The 23,019-nt window shown below is 39.8% G+C and overlaps 1 protein-coding gene and 1 long non-coding RNA gene across 12 annotated transcripts in view; one reads left to right on the top strand and one right to left on the bottom strand.

The window, feature by feature from the left end:
• The window catches only part of LOC144315624 (uncharacterized), a 91,203-nt gene extending 83,561 nt beyond the window's left edge, over positions 1-7,642 (top strand). For all 9 annotated transcript variants that reach the window (XR_013381360.1, XR_013381359.1, XR_013381356.1 and 6 more), the window contains one exon: positions 1,617-7,642. This is a non-coding gene — a long non-coding RNA (uncharacterized LOC144315624). The remainder of the gene's footprint in view (positions 1-1,616) is intronic.
• The window catches only part of DTNA (dystrobrevin alpha), a 352,302-nt gene extending 333,464 nt beyond the window's left edge, over positions 1-18,838 (bottom strand). The window contains exon 1 of one of the 3 annotated variants that reach the window (XM_077900428.1): positions 18,622-18,838. The gene's annotated coding sequence lies outside the window, so the exon portion shown is untranslated. Of the gene's footprint in view, positions 1-17,560; positions 17,700-18,094; positions 18,179-18,621 lie in introns of those variants that run through there. The other 2 variants (XM_077900430.1, XM_077900431.1) reach the window with 2 other exon arrangements.
• Between the last annotated feature and the right edge of the window lie 4,181 nt (positions 18,839-23,019).

Below are 23,019 nucleotides of genomic sequence, written 5' to 3'. Positions count from 1 at the left end.
TAAACTTCTGGATAATTTTTCTTCGCTCTTCCTTGTCTAGAGGACAAGAACGCCCCAGTCATGCAGGTCCTAGTGACAATGATAATTCTAAAAATGGCATTTCTATTTATAGCTCAGTCTCTATAAGCTTGGTTAATGTGACTATGCCCTTGAGAGAAAGATCTAGTTTCTGATTTTATAAATGAGGATCAATCTCTGGACTTTGATGAATGCACTAAAGTAATGTTTCTTTGTCAACACTAACCTCTTTCCCATCCTTCTGATTTCTACAGCTTCTTTTCCAGTTGTTCATATAGACTACATGCTAGTATCACATCAGACTGTTCAAATTACAAACTTGCACCTGGTATCCATTCTGATTTTTAAAAAGCTACCCTAGGGGTGCCTGGGTGGCTCAGCTGCTTAAGCATCTACCTTAGGCTCAGGCCATGGACTCAAAGTGCTGGGATCCAACCCCACATGTGTTGGGCTCCCTGCTCAGTGGAGAGTCTGCTTCTCCCTCTCCCTCTCCCTACTTCCCCAGCTCATAGTGTGCTCTAATAATAACCTTTAAAAAATAAAAATAAAAAATAAAAAGCTACCCTAGGTTATGAAGCACAATTCCAGACTAACTCCTGGTATTAGCATTAACCTTAACATCCTAAAGTCAGAAAAAGAGATTCTGATTCAGCAGGTCTAGGATGGAGTTTTGATACCTATCCTTTCAACAAACACCCGCAGAAGATTCTAATGCAGGTGGCCCTTGAAACACATTTTGAGAAACAGTTCTAAAAAATGAATGGCCAGTTTCATAACCACATTGAGCCAGAGGGGGAAACAGAAGGTTTGGTGAGTATGAATTATGACAAGGGCTAGTTCTTCCACAGACTAACATAAAATTACTGAATCCAAGGGAGTAATGTGGAATGACTGGTGGAAGAGAGGGAAAACTAGAAAATGCAGTCTTGTCATAGGCTCAGTGAGAGTCTGGAGAAGCACAGGCCAGGGACTAACAGGTCTCTAGTTCAATGGTGCCAGCAATGAGTCTCTTCATAGGACCATTCGACTCAGCTAGATGCTGGCTAAGGGTACAGAAAGAAGAAAGCTAAGAGAAAAACAATAACAAAGACAACAAAATCAGGGGCACCTGGGTGGCACAGTCAGTTGAGCCTCCATCTCTTGGTTTTGGCTCAGGTCCTGATCTCAGGGTTATTAGATCAAGCCCCTCATCTGGCTCCATGCTCAGTGCAGAGTCAGCTTGAGCTCCTCTCTCCCTCTCCCTCTGCCCCTCCCATTCGTGCTCTCTCTCAAATAAATAAATAAATACTTTTAAAAAACAAACGCACAAACACAAAACAAAGGAGATGAAGAGAATAAAGTGGTGGGAAAAACAAAGACAGCTGGCACAGGTTATCATCTGTTCATAGCCAGGCAGAAGGATTATGGCTATGAAAGAAGTGAAGCACTGGTTTGTGCCACTCTCTCCTACCTTAATCATCAACCTCAACCCTAAAATCCAAACCATAAACTCTCCTATGTGCTCATTCACATGAAATCACAGGGCCATTGTTTAATATTTAAAATTATTTAAATCACAGTTTAAACTACTGTGGCTGATTATTTGCCTTTATAACCAGTTCTTTGCAGATCGATGATAGAATACCACTCGCTTTGGGTTCGCTTGTTTTTCTTGCCTAATATGAAGATTCAAGCTGTACGGATACGGAGCAAGACTCAACCTCATCTCTAAAGTATTAGAGATATTTATAAAGAACATTTAATTTACAGCTGTTAGGTCACAAGTTCCCAAAAAACAAGGCAAAGAGAAAAAACATTCTTGAACCACTAAAAAAAAAGAGAAAAAGAAAAAAACACACAGAAAAAGGGGGCTGAAGCACCATAATACAGAAGGTATTTTATATGCATTCTAATGGTAAATAGTACTTTTACAGTGTTTAGGTTAAAAGGAAGGGGCAGGATTTATCTGCATATGGAAAAAAAAATCACCTGACACATTTTGTGTTTATAAATAGAAGCTAGCACTGTAGGGGAAAATCTGGCTGACCGCCCACACAGGACATGATTACACTTCTTACCTTTCTGAATCCCCCTTTTCTTGGCCCCTTTGGTTCTGCAAGAATCGTGTTTCTCCATATTTAAGCCTTACCTAAGCATTCTGGTGATGATTTCATTACTACATTTTTAAAAAGCCAACCAAGTGGTTCCTTTAAGAAAGAAGATATCTGACTAGTATTGCCAGGGCTGGGGGCCCTTATTTTATAAAAGATGAGTGTGTGAGAGCTAACATCTGCCTCATCATTTAAAAACCTGTTTTTAAAGGAGTGGTTCCTCCAACCTGTCCACATGGTGGTATTTAACAAACACTTCTACATAATGAAGGTTTGGAAGAGTCTTATCCCCAAAACATTGCAGAAGCACAACCACTTAAACACCCAAGCAACACGAGTAAATGAGAAATATAATCAGATTGGATGCACAAAGGGAACAGAAGGAATGGAAAACATAATACAACTGGTAGTGGGGCTACTAAAGGATAAGAGAATACTGTTTTCTGAACCAAGAAAACAGTGTATCATTTTAAATCAAAAGCAGATGAATTGGGAGCCACTCCCCTAGTTTACTCAGGAACAAGGACACCTTCAAAAAGATGTATGGAGGGCAGCCCAGGTGGCTCAGCAGTTTAGTACCGCCTTCAGTCCAGGGCCTGGTCCTGGAGACCTGGGATCGAGTCCCACATCAGGCTCCCTGCATGGAGCCTGCTTCTCCCTCTGCTGTGTCTCTGCCCCCCCCTCTCAAATAAATAAATAAATAATCTTTTAAAAATAATAAATAAAATCTCTAAAAAAATCTATGAACTCAAATCTCTCTTCTATAAATCTATGTTCTCTACGCTTATATAATCTATGCTCTATGTTTAGTGAATTGCTAATTGAAAGAATAAAATAATCCAATACTGTCCTTAAAATAAAACTGAACCATATTTAGGACTAGAAGCCACAGATAATCTCTCAAATCTGTGCCTATCTATATTTTATTATAGTCACAAGGTATTTTTTTAAAACTTCTAACCTTTTGCTTCCTACTGACTTTGTCTTGCTCCATCTTAGGGTTTGTAACTGCACCCCAAGTATAAAATTGCTATTCCAGATACAGTTTCTCTTTCCTCAGGATAGTCCTAGAGTCAAGATTTTCTTTAATCTCACATGACCCCAGAGAAAAATGCCAGCCTGTAGTAGACAGTGAATCCCCTATGGTAGAACTGATGTGGTAATGACAATGATGAGTCTGGACATCTGCATATGCATCTGTCTCTAACAATATTGTGTGACAAGATCTCCTAAAATGCATCTTCTTCAAATGATGCAGAGACGCCCCCACCCTTGCCTCCAAATATCTTCGTGACTTGTGTCAGTTTTAGAAAAGAGCATAAAAACTGCCAAGAAAATCCATTAATTTATGACTTGGCAGCTATGGGGAACAAAGGCAGGGAAGTGTAGGCATGGCTTAATTTATGGATTCAACCAAAAAGTAAGACATGGAGCAGTTATAACTATTTGGGTTAAGGATACAAAATAATTCTGGAAATCAACAAGGCACATGTAACTAAAGAGACTGCCTTGGGTAACAAATTTTTGACTTTTTTGCTATTTTTACTTTAAAAATACTTACAAATAAAAAGCACACAAAATGTTAAACATAATAAATAAATTTTCCAAAACCCTAAACTGGTGAGTTGAGAATCATGAAAAGCATAAATTCAGTGTACTCTTTAATAGTTACTTTCGTACAGTGGTTTCTAGCTTCACGTGCATCAGAAGAACCTGGAGAGTCTGTTACAAGAGATTGCTGGGCTCCATCCCCAGAGTTTCTTAGAAATTTGTATTCCCAGAGACTACCAAGGGTGTGCTAACACTACCTGTCTGAGAACCACATTTGAAGGAACATTGCTCTAGTACAGTGAGAACTTCAGGGTGAATGACAGTGTCATAAATAAATAAATAAATTAATTCTTTAAAAAAATGACAGTGTCAATAACTTGATTTGTTTTTTGGAAGAATCTTGCTGGACTGCTGTTCTTTGGGATTGCCTCCCTGTCAATTGTTATCTATCGGAATATTGGTGGTTTTTTTTTTTTAAGAATTTATTTATGCATGAGAGATAGAGAGAGAGGCAGAGACACAGGCAGAGGGAGAAGCAGGCTCCCTGCAGGGAACCCGATGTGGGACTCGATTCCGGGACCTTGGGGTCATGACCTGAGCCAAAGGCAGGGGCTCAACCGCTGAGCCACCCAGGGATCCCTGAATATTGGTTTCTTTTTTGTTTGTTTTTGTTTTTTTAATTTTAAAAAAAATTTTTTAATATTGGTTTCAAGCAGAAAATTCTTATTCCCCATCTCTTGTACTTAATCTACTAGGCAGTGATTAAACAACTTGACAAAATCAATACATTTATTTTTAATTTATAATTTTACATCAAAATAAATTAACATGAATGTTTGCTGGTAGATGCTTCCCAACATTTAAACATGGATTCTGTGTTCACTATTTCCTTCTTAGCTTAGCAACATTTCCCCACACACTTTCTGGTTCAAAATAGCATTTCAGATGGATAATGTTCCCAGGAAAAAGGGATACTTAGAATACAGTAGGGGCTGGGATGGTGGAGTTTTAGAATTCTGCCACAAAGACAGTCCATGAGAATGGTAGAAGTTTCCAATCTTGCTCCAGACTGCAGTAATGGTTTCCCAGGAGAGGAAAAAGCACTGATTTGGAAGAGTAAAAGTACCTTCGTATGGTCCCTGAACCTTCACACTGATGGAATGTTCTGTGTTCCTGTCTGCATCATTGTCCAACTACCCCCTCATCCCACTGACCCGTAAAGTGCCTATTATTCAGGAACAGAGCAGCAGTAATCCCCTGTCATCCTCTGAGAATCAATGTTGAGTGATATTTTTCAGTTTACACTTGCATAAAAAAACGTGGATTGGATTTCTATGAAGATGGAATAGAAGTAATTTTCCCTATTCCTTCCACTGGGTACACTAAAACCCTTGATATTATACATAAAATAAGCATGCAAAGACTCTGAAAGTTGGGGAGAAGGCAAACCAGCTAGGGGCCTCAGGGCCCTCACAGTCACCCCAATGGTGACTTCTTTGGGTTTTTGTATTGCTCCATGTATCCCAGACATGGGACTAAAGAAACTAGAAACCTGGAAATGCCAACAGACACGGATTAAAAAAAAAAAGAAAAAAGGAGGACAACAAAATCACACTTTACCTAGTGAAAGGACTAGGTAAGGGGCAACATAATATATCAAAACATATTTAGATAATAATGGCTTTATTCCAACCATTTAAGACAGAAAAGAATGTAACCCTACACAACCTTGCCAACAGGCTAAGCAGGGAGCCTAGAACTACACCTTCACCAGGCTGTATAGGAGCCCCATATTTCCTCATTCCCACCAATGTAATGGCACAGAGGCCAAGTATGGAGCTGGGACTTTCATTCCTACCAAGTGGTAATGAGACTCCCCACCTTCTATCTCTACTAGGTTGTCAGTGGAGACCATGTGGGGAGGCTGAACTGTTATCCCCACCTGGCAATACCAAGTCTCCCCTCTCCATCTCCATTGAGTGGTCTCATGGGAGGCCTCGTGGAGAGACAGGACTGTCATCATGGCCCAGGAGTAATCAGATCACCTCCTTATCCCCATATTGTCTATGGATTGCACACAGGGAACAGAAAAGAGGCACTTCTACCATTCCCAACCAGGGAGATATCAGTGAAGATCTAGTGGGGAACTTGAATTTACAATTCCCTCAGTAATGTGGAGTCCCCTTAGGTGACAAGGGAGACCAAGTGAGGAACCTGCACTTCTCCCCCCACCTGGCAGGGATGAGATGACACCAACCCCATTTTGCCTGTTGGGGTGATGTTAGTGGAAGACAACTGAAACAGGATGTTTAAATAAGATACAGATCTCTTAACAAAATAAGAATATAGCCAGGTTTCAACTGAAAATCATTCATCACACCAAGGACCATGAAAATCAGAAAATCAGAAACTGAATGAAAAAAAAAAAAAAAGAAACTGAATGAAAAAAAAGACAATTTATAGATGCCAACAATGAGATGACAGATGTTAGAATTATCTGATAAAGTTTTTAAAGCAGCCATAATAAAAAATATATTCCAATTAGCTATTATGAATATGCTTGAAACAAAAAAGTAGAAAGTATCGGCATAAAAAAAACAAAACACACATTAGAAAAAAACTAAGTGCAAATTTTAGAACTGAAAAAAAAAAAGGAAAGAAAGAAAAAAAAAAACCCAATGACCAGATATCCCAATAACAGAATGGAAATGACAGAAGAAAGAATCTGTGAGCTGGATGATAGGACAATTAGAATAACCCAGTCTGAACAGAGCCTCAGAGATTCTGTGTGTGCAGTAGGCTGATTAATGGCTTCCAAAGACATTCAATCTGGTCCTGATCCCTGGAAGCTTATAAAGCAAAAAATGATTTTATAGATGGGATTAATTTAAAGAGCTTGAGATTAGGAAAATATAATGGACTACCCAGGTGGACCCTAAATGTAATCATAGTGCCCTTGAAAGAGAGAGTCAAGGGAGATTTGATTACAGCAAAGAAAGTAGGACACGTGATTATAGAAGGAAGAGATTAAATTGGTGTGAAAAGGGAATCGTGAGTCAAAAAAAATACTGGTAGCCTCCAGGAGCTAGAAAAGGCAAGAAAATGAACTGTCCCATGAAACCTATAGAAGAAACTAGCCCTATCAACACCCTGATTAACCCAGTGGAAGTGATTTCTGGCTTCTGACTTCCAGAGCTGTAAAAGAATAAATGTGTGTTGTAAACACATTTTTGGAAAGTTGTTACAGCAGTCATAGGAAACAAGTCCACTATGGTACTATGACAGAAGATCTAACACTCATGTCTTGGGAATCTGGAAAGAAAGTAGAAAATGGACAGAGCTGAAAAAAGTACTCAAAGAAATAATGCCTGAAAACTTCCCAAGTTTGACAAAGACCTTAATCTACAGATTCAAGAAACGAAATAATTCTGAATGCCAAACAGATAAACCCAAAGAAACCCATGCCAATACAACATAGTCATATTTATGAAAACTAAACGGAAGAAAGAAATCTTGAAAAGAACAAAAGAGAAATGACACTTACCTATAAGAGATAATGAAGATGAATCAAGATGCCACCTCAACAAAACCATGAAGGTCATTATAAAATGGGCACATTTTTCAAACATGGAAAGAAAAGATTTATAAACCTAGAACCCCATATCCAGTTAAAATATCCTTCAGGAATGAAGGGGAAATAAAGACATTATCAGATGAAGGAAATCAAAGATATTTTGTCACCAGGAGGCCAGTCTGCTCTAAAAGTGGCTAAGGAAGCTTTCAAAACAAAAAGGAGGATGCCTGGGTGGCTCAGTGGTTATTAACCATCTGCCTTTGGCTCAGGGCATGATCCTGGAGTCCTGGGATCGAGTCTCACATCAGGCTCCCTGCATGGAGCGTGCTTCTCCCTGTCTGTGTCTCTGCCTCTCTCTCTCTCTCTGTGTCTCTCATGAATAAATAAAAAATAAAATCTTTAAAAAAATAAATTAAAATGCAAACATTAAAAAAACAAAAAGGAAGCAATAAAAGAAAGTTATGTTAGAACATCAAGAAAGAAAAAATATGGATAAAATGGGCTCCTTTGTTCCTATTCAGCTTTCTAAATTATATTTGACAGTTGAAGCAAAAATGTTAACACTGTGGGATGCATGTAACGGAAATATTTGACAATTATACTATAAATGGCAGAGAGGAATAGGGTGTAAAAAAAAGTAAAGTTTCCATGGTTCACTATAATCGATAAAATGATGACAGCAGTAGACAGCAAAAACATTTTTTATATATGTATACACACACACACACATATATATGATATAAAATTAGAGCAACCACTAAAAGATCTATAAAGGGATACACTTAAAAACCCTATAGACAAATACAAATGGAATTCTATAAAAGCTCAAGTAACTGACAGAAAGGTAAGGAAAAAACTCCAGAGAAAGTAAAAAAAAAAAAAAAAAAAAAAAGGAGAGAAAGAAACCAAAAAATATAATGGTGGACATAAACCTACCATATTAATAATTATAGTAAATGGAAATGGTCTAAATACATCAATTAAAAGATATTAACAGAGTAGATTAAAATATATGACTCATGGGATTCCTGGGTGGCTCAATGGTTTAGCACCTGCCTTCAGCCCAGGACGTCATACTGGAGTCTTGGGATCGAGTCGGTTCCCTGCATGGAGCCTGCTTCTCCCTCAGCCTCTCTCACTCTCTCTCTCTCTCACTTTCTCTACCTCTCATGAATAAATAAAATCTTTAAAAAATAAATAAAATAAAATATATGACCCAACTACATTATATGTACAAAGAATTCAAATCAAATATAATACAGGCAGATTGAAAGTAAAAGGATATAAAAAGAGATATCATGCAAACGTCAATTAAAGAAAAAAAGGAGTGTCTGTTAATGTCACATATAGTCAACTTCCAGCAAATAAAACCACCAGATATAGAGAGGATATTATGTAATGATAAAAGAATCAACACACCAAAAGACAAAGCAATCCTAAATATAAATATACCAAATGACAGAGCTGCAAAATATGTAAAGTCAAACTGATACAAATAAAAAAATAGACTAATCCACAATTATAATTGGAGACCTCACACATTCTTTCAACAGTCAATAGAGAAAGCTATACAGAAAATTAGCAAAAATATATAAAAATTCATCAGCAATATCAACCAACAGAATCTAAATGGGCATTTATGGGACATTCTGCCCCCAAACAGCTGAATACACAATCTTTTAATGTGCCCATGGAAAATATACCAAGATAAACAACATTTCTGGTCATAAAATAAACCTCAACAAATTTAAATGAATCAAAATGACACAGAGTGTATTCTCTGACAAAAAGACAGACAATACAGAAAATAAGATTCTCTGACCAGAAACACAGAGATATAACAACAATAACAAAATCTCCAAATACTTGGAAACTAAATACCACACTTCTAAGTAACCCATAGGTCAAACCTAGAGGAAATCTCAAGAGAAAATTTTAAAAGCACTTGAATTGGATTAAAATGAAAATACAGGGATGTGTGGGTTGTTCAGTGGTTAGGCTTCTGCCTTTGGCTCAGGTCGTGATCCCAGGGTCCTGGGGTCTGAACCCTGCATCAGGCTCCCTGCAGGGAGCCTGCTTGTCCCTCTGCCTACATCTCTGCTGTCTCTCACAAATGAATAAATAAAATCTTTTCTAAAAATGAAAATACAACTTATCAAAATGTACAATAGAGCTATGGTAGTGCCAAAAGGAAAATTTATAGCACTAAATGCATACAGTAGGAAAGAGGAAAAACCTAAAACCAGTATAAATACCCACTCAAGAATATAGGAAAAGATGAGAAAAATAAACCAAAATCAAACAGAAGGGAGAGAATAATAATTATAAAGGCAGAAATCAATGAAATGGAGAACAGAAAAGCAATAAAGAAAAATCAATGAAAAAAATGTGGTCTTTTAAGGATCAATAAAAAAATGTGGTCTTTTAAGGATCAATAAAATTGACAAACCTCTGTCAAAACCAACAGAAGAGAGAAGACACAACTTACTGACATCAAGAATAAAGAACAGATGTCACTAGAGATACTACAGACATCAAAAGAAGAAAAAGAAATATTATGAGCAACTCCCCACAAATAGATGTTTGACAACTTAGATGAAATGAATCAATTCTTCAATAAACTTAAATTACCATAATTCATGTAATATGAAACAGATCATTTGAATAGCCTATAAAATATTGTTATGGGCTGAGCAGTGTCCTCCCAGAATTCATATGTTGAAGTCCTAACCGCAATACAGAATATGATCATACTTAGAAACAGGGCCTTTAAAATGATGATTAAGTTAAAATGTGACAATTACGATGGGTCCTAATCAAATCAGACCGTGTCTTGGTAAGAAGTGAAAATTCAGACACACAGAGGAAAGACCATGTGAGTTCACAGCAAAAGAGCAGCCATCAGCAAGCCAAGGAAGAGGCCAGAGAAGAAAACAAACCTGCTGATCCCTTGACCTTGAACTTACAGGTTCCAGAACTGTGAAACTATACATTTCTGTTGTTTAAGTCTCCACTCTGTGATATTGTTATGGCAGCCCAAGCAAACTTGTACAAGTATTAAAGAAATTGAGTTCATAAGTTAAAAAAAAAAAACAAACTAAAAAAAGAAATCTCCCAGACCAGATGGTTTTACCGAGGAATTCCACGAAACATTTAAAGAAGAATTAATACCAATTCTGCACTATCTCTTTCAGAAAATAGAAGAGGGAAGACATTGTAACTCATTACTTTGATACCAATAACAAAGACAGTACCAAAAAAGAAAACTATAGACCAATAGTTCTTGTGAATATAGATGTAAAAATATTTAACAAAATACTGGCAAATAGATTATACAAAAAAATATGCACAATGGCTAAATGGGATTTATTATGGGGGTACAAAGCTGGTTCAACAGTCAAAAATCAATCTACTATTATAACAGGCTAAAGGAGAATGAAATGATCATATCATTTGGTAGGAAAAAAGCATTTGACAAAAGTTAATATCTATTCATGATAAACACAACCAGAAAAAAATGGAAGAGAGGTGAAAATTTTCAATTTGATTAAGAACATCTAGAAGACAAATTTACTGATATTATGTATACATTATGATGAAAGACTGAATGCTTTCCCCTGAAGATCAGCAACAAGAATGTTCACTCTCAGCCCTCTATTTAACATAATATTGGAACCTCTAACAGTGCAATAAGGCAAGAAAAGAAAAGACATACAGATTAGGAAGAAAGTTGTCCTACTTTCAGATGATGTGATGGTCTATACAGTCTATACAGACCATTATAAGAAATTACAAAAAAAAAAAAAAACTTAGAGTTAATAAGTTCATCAAGTTCCCAGGATACAACATAAACATACAAAAACCACTAAATTCCTATATACTTGCAGTGAATATTCTGATAGGTGTGTAGTGATATCTCACTTTGGCTTTAATTTGCATTCCCTAATGGCTAGTGATGTCGATTATCTTCTCACGTACATATTTGCCATTTGTAGATCTTCCATAGTGAAATGACTTTTTATGCCTTTTGCCCATTTCCTAATTGTTTGTGTTGGGGGAAACTGGATAAAAGTGACCATGGGAACTCTTTTTATTATTTCTTACAATGGAATATGAATCTCCAACTATATCAAAATAAAAGGTTTAAAAATATGGATTACATATATTCTAACATTTTAAATTATGTTCAGAAACTTAAACATGCAGTATGATTTATATGTTTATATTACTTTTTACAATAATATATAATAGCACCTATGTTACTTTTGTCCATGTTGATGAGGTGACAAAGATGAACATAAATAGCCATTCTCTTTTTTCTACCATGTTGATACTATCAGATCAGTTCAGAAAACAGAGGCTGGGTGATGTATGTGGCATTGGCACTGTTCTTGGCTTGTGCTTGCTGTCAAATAGTTTAAATCCTGCATTAGGGATCCCTGGGTGGCGCAGCGGTTTGGCGCCTGCCTTTGGCCCAGGGCGCGATCCTGGAGATCCGGGATCGAATCCCACGTCAGGCTCCCGGTACATGGAGCCTGCTTCTCCCTCTGCCTGTGTCTCTGCCTCTCTCTCTCTCTCTCTGTGACTATCATAAATAAATAAAAACGTAAAAAAAAAATTTAAAAAAAAATAAAAATAAATCCTGCATTAATTTAAAATAAACCATAGCTTTATGATCATTCCTTGACTAAATACACTCCCAGTGAAAAAAGGGGATATCATTCATTTCAGAAGTTTAGTCTCTGTTTTCTTTGCTGATGATGTTATGTAGAAATTACCTTTCTATGCTGAATTCTAAAACATAATTATTGTTGATTCTACTTTACATTAAGACATAAGTCATTTTTAGGTGATAAAACTATTGAAGGAAACTGGCTAATTTTATATGGTAATCATAATGTGTTCACTATCATCGCGCTGTTCTTCCATCGGGCATAGGATTGTATTGCCCCTCTCTTCCATTTTCCGGATAAGAACGGCTGTATAATTTCCTTTGGCCAATGAAATATGTAAAAGTGGCAAGTCTTGTTTGCTGGTAGAAACATTTAAAAACTTGTAGGTGATTCACCATGTTCCCATGTGCCTAATGAGAGATGAGGATCTTTGGAAGGCAGCAGCTTTATTAGCATGAATCTCTAAGAGAGGGGGGATATAGAATACAGTCTTATTGACCAATATAGGCACATAGCATTAGCAAGAAATAAACCTTTGTTTATTTATCTCAGTCACTGAGACTTTAAAGTTGTTTGCTGAGCAGCCCAGGTGGCTCAGCGGTTTAGCGCTGCCTTCAGCCCAGGGCATGATCCTGGAGACCCAGAATCGAGTCCCACGTCAGGCTCCCTGCATGGAGCCTGCTTCTCCTTCTGCCTGTGTCTCTACCTCTGCCTCTGCCTCTCTCTCTCCCCCCCCCCCGTGTCTCTCATGAATAAATAAATAAAATAAAATAAATAAAGTTGTTTGTTATGATTGCATAACCTAACCAATAATAACTGGTCAATGTATTTTACATTTACATCAAACATACAAAACTTTCTGCAATAGGACACTATATTATGACATCAGAACTCTAATGAACTGTTCATTGGTACACTCAATGTCATCCTCCACTCTGGTAACACCACACACACACACACACACACACACACACACACAAAATCAAATCAAGTCTTGCAGCTCTTTCTTATGAAATAAATTAGAGCAATAGTTTACTAATTAGTCCATGAAATCAAACTTTGCATGAAACTAAGCATATAGAGAAATGATGTATCTCATTTCTTATAGGGATACATGAGTTGCAGAAAATGTACCCACTGCCTTAAGCATTTCCAACAGTTTCAAAGAAAGGAGTCACACACACACACCTGTACATGTGCTATATGTACGAATTGTGATTCATGGTTACTACTAACATTAATCGGATCAGCTACATATTATCCATCATATTCAGGGAGAAATAACATTGGCTAACATTTTCAGACACTGTGCAAAGATCTTTACATGCATTAGCACACTTAACCAATTAGTACTTCACTTTGCTAATAACATATCCCATGTGTCTTAGATTAGCATTATTTGAATAATATTCAAAACTACTAAATTTTTATCATAACAATTACTATGAGTCATGTCAGAAGATCCCAATGTAAAAATTAACAGGATCTTAAATATTACCAAGACAACTCAACAGGTGTTTTCATGTCATACTTTGTATCTTCTTTGCAGTGCATATTCTGGACACTGGCGGGTAGGTGAAACAGGTGACTTAAAATTCTTAAGTTTATTAATAGTCATAGAACTTCCAGGTGTTAAAGGTATTTCCCATGGGCAGCCCGGGTGGCTCAGCGGTTTAGCACAGCCTTCAGCCTGGGGCCTGATCCTGGAGACCCAGGATTGAGTCCCACGTCAGGCTCCCTGCATGAAGCCTGCTTCTCCCTCTGCCTGTGTCTCTGTCTCTGTCTCTCTCTCTCTTTGTATCTCATGAATGAATAAATAAAATCTTAAAAAAATAAAGGTATTTCCCTAATTATTTGAAATGCTAAAGTACAAATCCTTGATGATAAAAATTTCAATAGTTTCAAATGCTGCTCAGATGACTACTTTTGAATTTAAAAAAATATGTAATGAAAAATTTCTCATAATTTAGTCGTCTCTAATCTTTGTCTAGGAATTCATAGATCTCTTCTTTATTTATATTTTGCTATAAAATACTGGGCAAAAACCATTGCCCTAAAGGAAGTTCTATTTTTTCCCACTGATTTTTACTAAGGGAAAAGTAACCAAAGGACCAAATTAGGAGGTGGGAATTTAACACATTAGTAAAATTACGAACTGGGTGCTACACATCAACAGTTAACAGTGTGTACTACAGTATCAGAATACTTGAATTTCGGGTTTATCTCTACCTATGTGACAGTGGTCATGATTATTGTTCATGTTTCAGTTCCCATTCTACAAAATGGGGATGTGGGTAATGCATACAGACCTCTATGCTATTGTGAAGAATACTTAATTTATCTATAGCCCACAGAATACCCAGCCCACAGTACATATTCAATAAATTTAGTTATTACTATACTTTAAATTGTTAATACATATGTTCCCAGCATAGTCATCACTTAATGATGAGTATCATTATCAATACCTTACTCTGGGGCCTCTTCCCTGCCCTTAGACACTTTATAGAATCTTAGGCACTGTGTGATGAATCAATTGCATTTCTATTTTGCACCATCTGCCACTTTAACAACAACCACACACACGCACACACACACACAACTACTTTTTAAAAGTCAACAGTAGTTGTTAAGGTAAAGAGAGAAAATGATTATATTTCACTAAACTTAAATAACTTTCTGTACATATGTTACTAACCAGATAAGGGTGGCACATGCTCTACATGCTTTAAAAGGTATTGATGGGGGGGATCCCTGGGTGGCGCAGCGGTTTGGCGCCTGCCTTTGGCCCAGGGCGCGATCCTGGAGACCCGGGATCGAGTCCCACGTCGGGCTCCAGGTGCATGGAGCCTGCTTCTCCCTCTGTGTCTCTGCCTCTCTCTCTCCCTCTATATGACTATCATAAATAAATTAAAAAAAAAAAAGGGTATTGATAGGGATCCCTGGGTGGCGCAGCGGTTTGGCGCCTGCCTTTGGCCCAGGGCGCGATCCTGGAGACCCGGGATCGAGTCCCACGTCGGGCTCCCGGTGCATGGAGCCTGCTTCTCCCTCTGCCTGTGTCTTTGCCTCTCTCTCTCTCTCTGTGTGACTATCATAAATAAATAAAAAATTTAAAAAAAAAAGGTATTGATAGCAAATCTCCCCATGTCCCTAGGTGAATAATGAAAGTAAATAGTATGGCTCCTGGTGAATAAAGAAGTGTAGCGATAAGCAGAATGAGACAAAGTTCTCTGATTCAGAAAATATTCAGAAAATATTTATGAAAGCATTTAAGAAGACAGCTGACTTAGTAAACACCTCCTCACATGTCATTCCTCCACAAATATGTGACTGCTTGGGCATCCCGTTCTGACCTCCATGTCTAAGACAGTGCAGAATCCTTTATTACGCATTCTTAAAGAATTCTTTCTTTCAGAGAACTTACCTCGATTTCCATAAATAAACACTTATGTGTATACTTATTAAAATCTGACCCTCTGTGGTGGCAGGGCTCACTCATCTCTCTGCTCATTACTGATCCCCAGGTCCCCATCTACCTTCTGAAACAATGGGGCTCTAAGGAAGCAGAGACATTATAATTCTCCCAAAACCGGTGGTGTGGGACTTGAAAGGACAAAGTCATGTCATATCTACCAGGTGAGGTCAAAGAAGGACGGGAATGCTTTCTCTAAAATAAGTAACAAGCTAGAACACTGGAACAATTCTGAGTCAGGTAAGAAAGGACATACCTACGTATTATAAAATGTATGCCTTAATAACAATCAACATTTCATATAAATAGACCTGGAAGATTTAAATTCAATTTCAGTATCAAAAACACTGTGTCTCACGGCTTGCAACTATTTTGACCACAGCACTGCACTCTGGTATCCCAAAATAAAGTTGAAGCCATAATTTGGGGTATGGAGGAGGTTAACCACTGAAGAATGGGATGATTTTTTTTCATATCCAAAGAACATGTGTCCATGTAGCGTTCTAGTCTTTTCACTTATAATGTTGAATGCTTGTGGGTTTGAAATATGTATGTTGAATTTAATTAAACTGAGAGACAAGAATTAAGGAAGTCTATGAATGTCAAAATAATTTGAAATTGGTTATGTGAAGGAGCAATTAAATTTACTTGAGGAAATAATAGATGAAGACTTAAGAGAGACATCCGTCCAATAAAATGAATATTATGAGAGCTTCACGATAAGCTCAAATGAAGAGCAATTCTCTAAATTTATGCAGTTGGGAGTTCATCCCACCGAGACCTTTCTTCACATCATGGTTCATTTAAAGCAAGTCAAAAATTTAAAAGTATTTCAACTTAGAACTAATGAGAAATTTTGATTTCAGTCTTCATTGCTACAAACTTTGTATAAAGCACGTACAACTGGCACGTACAACTGGCACACCCTCAAAACATAACCTTTTAATCATGGACAGTTGAAAGAGAATCACAAAATTCTTCTTTTAAAACTGCTTAACCTCTAGTCAGAGTGATTGGATTAAAGATGATTAAACTTGCTCAAAGCTTCTGGTGTTCTGAGGAAAATGATGGCCATGTTTTGAGTAAAGACTAATACCTTAGTTTAAAATTAAGTGCAAACTAATAGGTCAATTCAGCCATCTGCTTTGTGCTAACTTACTTGGCTGAAAAATCTTGACTGACAAATGCTACTTTGGTTTAAAATTGTTGTAGGAAACTTGGTTGTGACAAAAGTACTCAAAGGATGTTTGCTATAGGTATAGTGCTAAAAATCAGAAAATCTTCATTGTGTTCAACGCGGTTGTTAAGACGTCATTTTGGCAGAGAAATGTGGTCAATATATGAAGCATAGGAGCGCCTGGGTGGCTCAGCGGTTGAGCGTCTGCCTTCTGCCCAGGGCATGATCCTGGAGACCAGGGATCGAGTCCCACATCGGGCTCCCTGCATGGAGCCTGCTTCTCCCTCGGCCTATGTCTGTGCCTCTCTCTGTGTCTCTCATGAATAAATAAATAAAACATTTAAATATATATGATATATATATGATATATATATGATATATATATATGATATATATATATATATGAAGCATAGAAGACCTTAGGCACAATGAGGTGCCCTTGAGATAAATATATACCTGAGTTGCTTAAGGGTGCACTGTGTGCTCAATTGGGCTCTAATGTTTAATAACTGTTCTACTTTGTATAAGTTATTTCACCTGTGTCTGGATTTCCTCACCTGTAAAAAGAGGTGGATAATATTATTAACCACCCCTGATGTTGCTGTAAGAATTAACTGAGTGAAAACACACAGAACTGTGCCTGGAACATACGGAGAGCTTTTTTTCTTAGTTCTGGAGTTTCTACCTTTGGAATAAGCAAAATAAGTACATTTTTTTTAAAGAAATCAGTAACTATGCACACTTGAACAATACAGGTGCGTTCAAAAGGAAACACAAACACATTAATACCAAGTGACCCTAATAGAAAGCAGGAAAACTTGAATGTAAACATCAACTCCAAAGACCCATTTTTCAGTGCAATAGCGAAGCTAAGGGTGGTAAGCTTCTCTGCGAGGGTACATCCAGTATTCCGCCGCCCCCCCACCCCCCCACCCCTGCCAAGTTCCACACTCCTCTTCTCAAAGCCATTTCCCCCAAACCAGCCAAAGAGCAAAGTTTTACTACCGAGTCCCAGGAATGGTGCCAGTGAGCCCAGCACCGCCGTCGGGCCACCCCTCTTCTCTCCTTGGCTTTGGTCCTGTGACAGACACCTCTCCATCTCCCACTCCGGGCACCAGAAGGTCCCTCCCGTCCGCCCTCCGTCCAGCGGAAAACGGCAAAATGGGCAACAGGCTACAAACGCCGAGCCCCCGGCCCCTCCCCGGCCCCTCCCCGGCCCCCGGCCCCCGGCCCGGCCCCGCCGCCCAGCGCCGCGCGCGCCCACTCCCGCTCGGCATCCGCCCGCGCACCGCAGCGCACTGCAACACGCGCAGACGCCGCGGGCTGCGAGGGGCCCAGCGCCGCCCTCCCGGCCGTGCGGCGCCCCCGGCCTGCTCCCCAACGTGAGCGCCATCCCTAATGGAGCCGGCCACGCCACCTCCCCGCGGCTCGGCGCGCCACGACGACCGCGAGCGCGGCACCGACCACAAAAACAACTCGCCCGGCGGCGCCGGCGGGGGCTGCGGCACGGCCGGGCCTCCGCGGGCAGCCGAGGTTTACCTGCGCGGCCCCGCGCCCCGGGCCGGCCATCCTGCCGCAGCCGCTACCGCCGCCCCGCGGGCCCGAGGCGCCGCCCGCCGCCCGCCGCCCTCCGCCCGCCGCCCGGGGAGGCGCCGCGCCGCAGTCCTGGCTGCGGCGCCCGCACATGCTTGGCGCTCGCGGCGGCCGGCGCCCGCGCACAGGTGGGAACCCCGCGAGTGGGCGTTGGGGCGATTCCCCGCCCCGGCCCGCGCCCGCGCCCGCGCCCGCCGCCCGCCTCCACTCGGGACTTCGCCGGCGCGCGGCGCCTGCCCTTGCTCCGGCCGCCGAGCCGCCCGCGCCCGCGCCCGCGCCCGCGCCCCGGCGCCGTGGGCGGCTGCGGTCCCTGCGCAGCCGGGGCGGCGCGTCCTGTGCATCGCCCGCTCCGCGGCCCCGCGCGGCCCGGCCGGCGCCCACTCCCCGCCCGGCGCCCAGGCACCCCGACCCCCTCCACCCCCGCGCCCTCCCCCATCCCGGGGCTGCCGGGGAGGAACACGCCTTGCACACACCTTGGAATGGACGGGCGCCTCAGTCACCGACTCGCCAAACTCTTAGAAGGTGTCCATTGGTCTGTGGGGAGGTTTGGGCATGGAGTAGGAGCCGCTTTCTTATTATTTAATAATGTTGGAAGTGCCGGGTCCGCTGCCAGAGTTGTGGGTCATGTGGGCACAGCAGAGGCTGGCTGCTGCCAGTACCAGGGTTTCCTGAGGATCCTGAAACTATGATCTCATCCTCCTCATCCGCCTCCCCCGCCCCTCTCTCCGCGGGCGCGCACGCACAGCACACACACACACATACACACACATGCACACACACACGCATACACACACACACACTGCATGCACTATCCTCCTTCCTGGACCGAAATATTCCTCCGGGGAAATACAGTGTTCATGCTCTTCATTGAAAAAAAAAAAAAAAAAATCCTTCTGAATAGAGATTTTTCTCTTTCATAGCTTGATTTATGTGCTTTGTTTATTTGCTACAGTTTTCCCTCACACGTGCAAGGGATTCGAACAGAGCCTCAGAATTAAAATTAAAAATAATCATCCTCTCATGTTGACCCAGATTTTGGTCAGAACCCAAGAACTCAAACAGTGCCATTTCAATTTAAGATAAAAATAATAGGCCAGGCTTGAATATGGAAGAGTAACAACACCTGAGATGTATGCAGTGGGTTTCCTTCCCAAGCTGCAAACATTTCCCAAACATTACCTCATTTATTTGCAGAGCATCTTTGCAGAGGAGGTGGATGAGAAGGCAAATAGTGTTGTCACCTCAGATACGGAAGCATGAAGCCTAAGTCAGATAACATGACTTATCCAGGTACACGTAAGTCAAGATCTCACTATAAATATTAATTGCACAGCTACTCACAGGTTGCTCGTTCACTGTCACCAATTCCTGGAAACTTAGATTGCTGAAAATAATAAAGATACTCTTCATTATTTTTAAGTTTCCGACTATCTTGCAAATTAATGAGTTTTTCTACATGGATATGTTTTCTATATAATTTTTCTCTTGTGTATTTGTATATATCTTCAATTCCATGGTTTCATATAATTTTCTTTTGGGGGCTATGTGTATTATATATCCATGCATCCGTGTGTAAATTTCTATTCATTTGCATTGTTTAAACCCTTTACATGGTATGAAGCAATGATAGTCAATTTTGGGGCAATAGACACCAGTTTCATAGTGATTTGCTATACTTCACTCAAACTATTTTTAAGTGCCAGATATATGAGGAGCTGCACTGTGTTTTGGAGGATAGAGAGAAGTTCGAAACATGGAACCTGCCCCCCATTAGTTTACATCTAGTTGTTCCAACTATACACACACACACACACACACACACACACACACAATGATTTACAGATGAAACACTGTTGTTTTTGGTATTACTTGGCGAAGTATCACAAAGCAAGTACAAGCGACACTCCTTTTTACTACTTACTTTCCATTCTATATTTAAATGATTTCATTTGTCTCTGTGCCCCATAATTCAGTCTCTTTTTTTTAAAGATTTATTTATTCATGAGAGAGGCAGAGGGAGAAGCAGTCTCCCCTTGTGGAGCCCGATGCAAGACTCAATCCCAGGACTCTGGGATCACCACCTGAGTCAAAGGCAGACGCTCAACCACTGACCCACCCAGGCGCCCCTCAGTCTGTCTTTGATCCCCAAGGTAATATGTTAACGTTGCCCTTCTCCTCCATGTGCACCCTACATAAACACTAAATGGGGATTTCTTTTTTAATACTGTGCAGGTTCTCACAAGTCACTCTTGGGTAGCTTTTGCTCTGGTCTATATCAGAAAATGCAGCAGCTAGCCAGCCTTCTAATACTCCCAAGAGAAATGATGTGAAAGGGAGAATGGGACAAGAAGAAGGCAGAAGACTAAGCAGTGAAAGTGGATGGGGAGGGAAGAATAAAGGGAATTAATCAATTAATTAATTAATTATTAGAAGAAGAAGGAGAAGAGAAGAAGAAAAAGAGAATCAACTTTCAAGTAATAGCTAAGATTTTCTAAATTTTGCTGCATGGAAATCAAATTTAGGAAATGACAGACTTTCTTATTGTTATCAGACATTATCTTTTGATAAGCTTATAGGAATTATAAGCTCATAATTCCTTATAAGCAGATAATGTCTGATAACAATATCTTTTGATAAGCTTATAGGAATTAATGGTGTCAGTCCTGTAGAGGCTGCCTTGAGTGTTCTCAATTTTTAAAATTGAGTGGATTTTTTAAAAAGTGGATTCAAGGATAGGATCCAGTAGAAGAAATAAACAGACTTATCAGTATAACATAATAAGAAAAATGACAATGGGATCAAATAGCTGAGTATAAGTAATATTTTAAGAAGAAATTAACACTGAAAGTCAGGGAGCTAAATGGAAAACCAAAGGTGCAGGTATATTAAAGTGGAGCATTGAAGAGTTATACTTGCTATATTTAGAGTACAATACTGGTAGTAACAATATCTCATATTTTTAAAGTACTTCAGATGTTTCAAAAAGCTTTTCATACAGTCTCTATTGAGCAAAACAATAATTAGAGGGAGGCACTTTTGTAGGCTTTATTTTAAGGGAATATAATGATTCTCCCTCATTTTCTGCATATCAAATGGAGAAGTGCTGAGAATTTTCACTCATTGTTTTGGAAATATCATTTATATTTTCTGATCCGTCAACCCTCAAGATGTTGCTCCATATACCCTCCTCCAACCCTTCCGATAAGCAATACAAGTAGATGGTTCCTGGGCATAGATCGCAGCAGTGATTTATAATCCAGGATTTTACTCAGGCGATTGGAGTTAAACTAGAAGCTTTAGCATGTAACAGACTCTAATGGATTTGCAGTATCTCTGGGAGATTTCTGCACAAGAGGTGGAGGCCTAAATTGAACAGCAATATATCAAGAGCACTTTCCTTTTGATCTTCATACTCATGGCAGGATTTGTTTTAATTAGAGATATATTTAGGGTTGATGATTATAGCATATATTTTGGAAATGCATTACAACTTCAGTGGCTCACCAATCACTAGCAGTTTGTGCCTGAGAACCTTCATTTAGGGAAAAATACTTTTTAAAAAAATTATCTATTTATTTATTTAGATTTTATTTATTTATTCATGAGAGACACAGAGAGAGAGAGAGAGAGAGAGGGGCAGAGACACAGGCAGAGGGAGAAGCAGGCTCCATGCAACGAGCCCGACATGGGACCCGATCCCTGGTCACCAAGATCAGTCCCTGGACTGAAGGCAGCGCTAAACCGCTGAGCCACCCAGGCTACCTGGGGAAAAAAAACTTTTAATATGGCTGTGCCCATGGATTTGTGCTTCATACTAATGTAGGCTCCTGACCAAGGGAAATAAATATCTGATCTTTACTATTCTGCACTTACAGTATCTTGATTTTTAAAATAGATTGTAATTAAAATGAGAATGGCCATAGGTACAATCACAGCGTTCACTGTGCTATGATGAAACTATGTGAGCGTGTATGTGTTTTATAGATATAGTGATATATAGAGTATGCATGTGTTATAGGTCAAATCAGAGTGATTAGCTGGTCATAGTTTTAGGGCATGAGGAAGTAATAATTTTGGAGTATTTAAAGGACTTGAATGACAAGAGTATAAAAGAAGATGGATTCAAAATGTTTGAAGTAAAGACACTACTGTTTTACCAGTTAGAAACTCTTATACCCTTGGGTGTGGACTGAAATGGATGTGGACTGTAGGACAAGATGGGGGCTTGGAAAACACAGAATATCCATAGATTATGCTTCCCCTAAGAAACTGATAAGCTTTCAAAACTGAAAAGTACATTAGCAGTACAACACAGGTCGAGAAGATGGATCGACTGAGGGACAGTTGATGGTTCTTTGGCTTTTTTTGTGTGTGAGAGAGCTACCAAATTTTTATACTTTTTTTTAAAGATTTTATTTATTTATTCATGATAGACACAGAGAGGGAGAGAGAGAGAGGCAGAGGGAGAGGGAGAAGCAGGCTCCACGCAGGGAGCCTGATGTGGGACTTGATCCTGGGACTCCAGGATCAGGCCCTGGGCCAAAGGCAGGCGCTAAACTGCTGAGCCACCCAGGGATCCCCGAGAGCTATCAAATTTTGAGGCAAAGGTGACCCTGGGCAGAATTATGAAGGAGGCAAATTTCATTCCTGTCCATTTTTTTTTTTTTCCAATGTCCTCCCTCTTCCTACAGAAGCCCTGCCTTCTCTCTGGCTCACAAAAATAGTCAGAACCCTTTGCTGTTCTCCAGCTTTTCAAGATACTCCCATTTTGGAGCTCAGCAGCTTCAAACAGAACATCGTCTTCTGACCTCCACTGAGACATACATATTGTGTCCTAAGCATTCATGAAAATTTGGGGGGGTTGTAACTAT

The sequence above is a fragment of the Canis aureus genome, chromosome 6, assembly GCF_053574225.1.
Source record: "Canis aureus isolate CA01 chromosome 6, VMU_Caureus_v.1.0, whole genome shotgun sequence".
Classification (NCBI taxonomy): Eukaryota; Metazoa; Chordata; class Mammalia; order Carnivora; family Canidae; genus Canis; species Canis aureus.
This window is presented reverse-complemented; position numbering and strand designations above follow the sequence as displayed.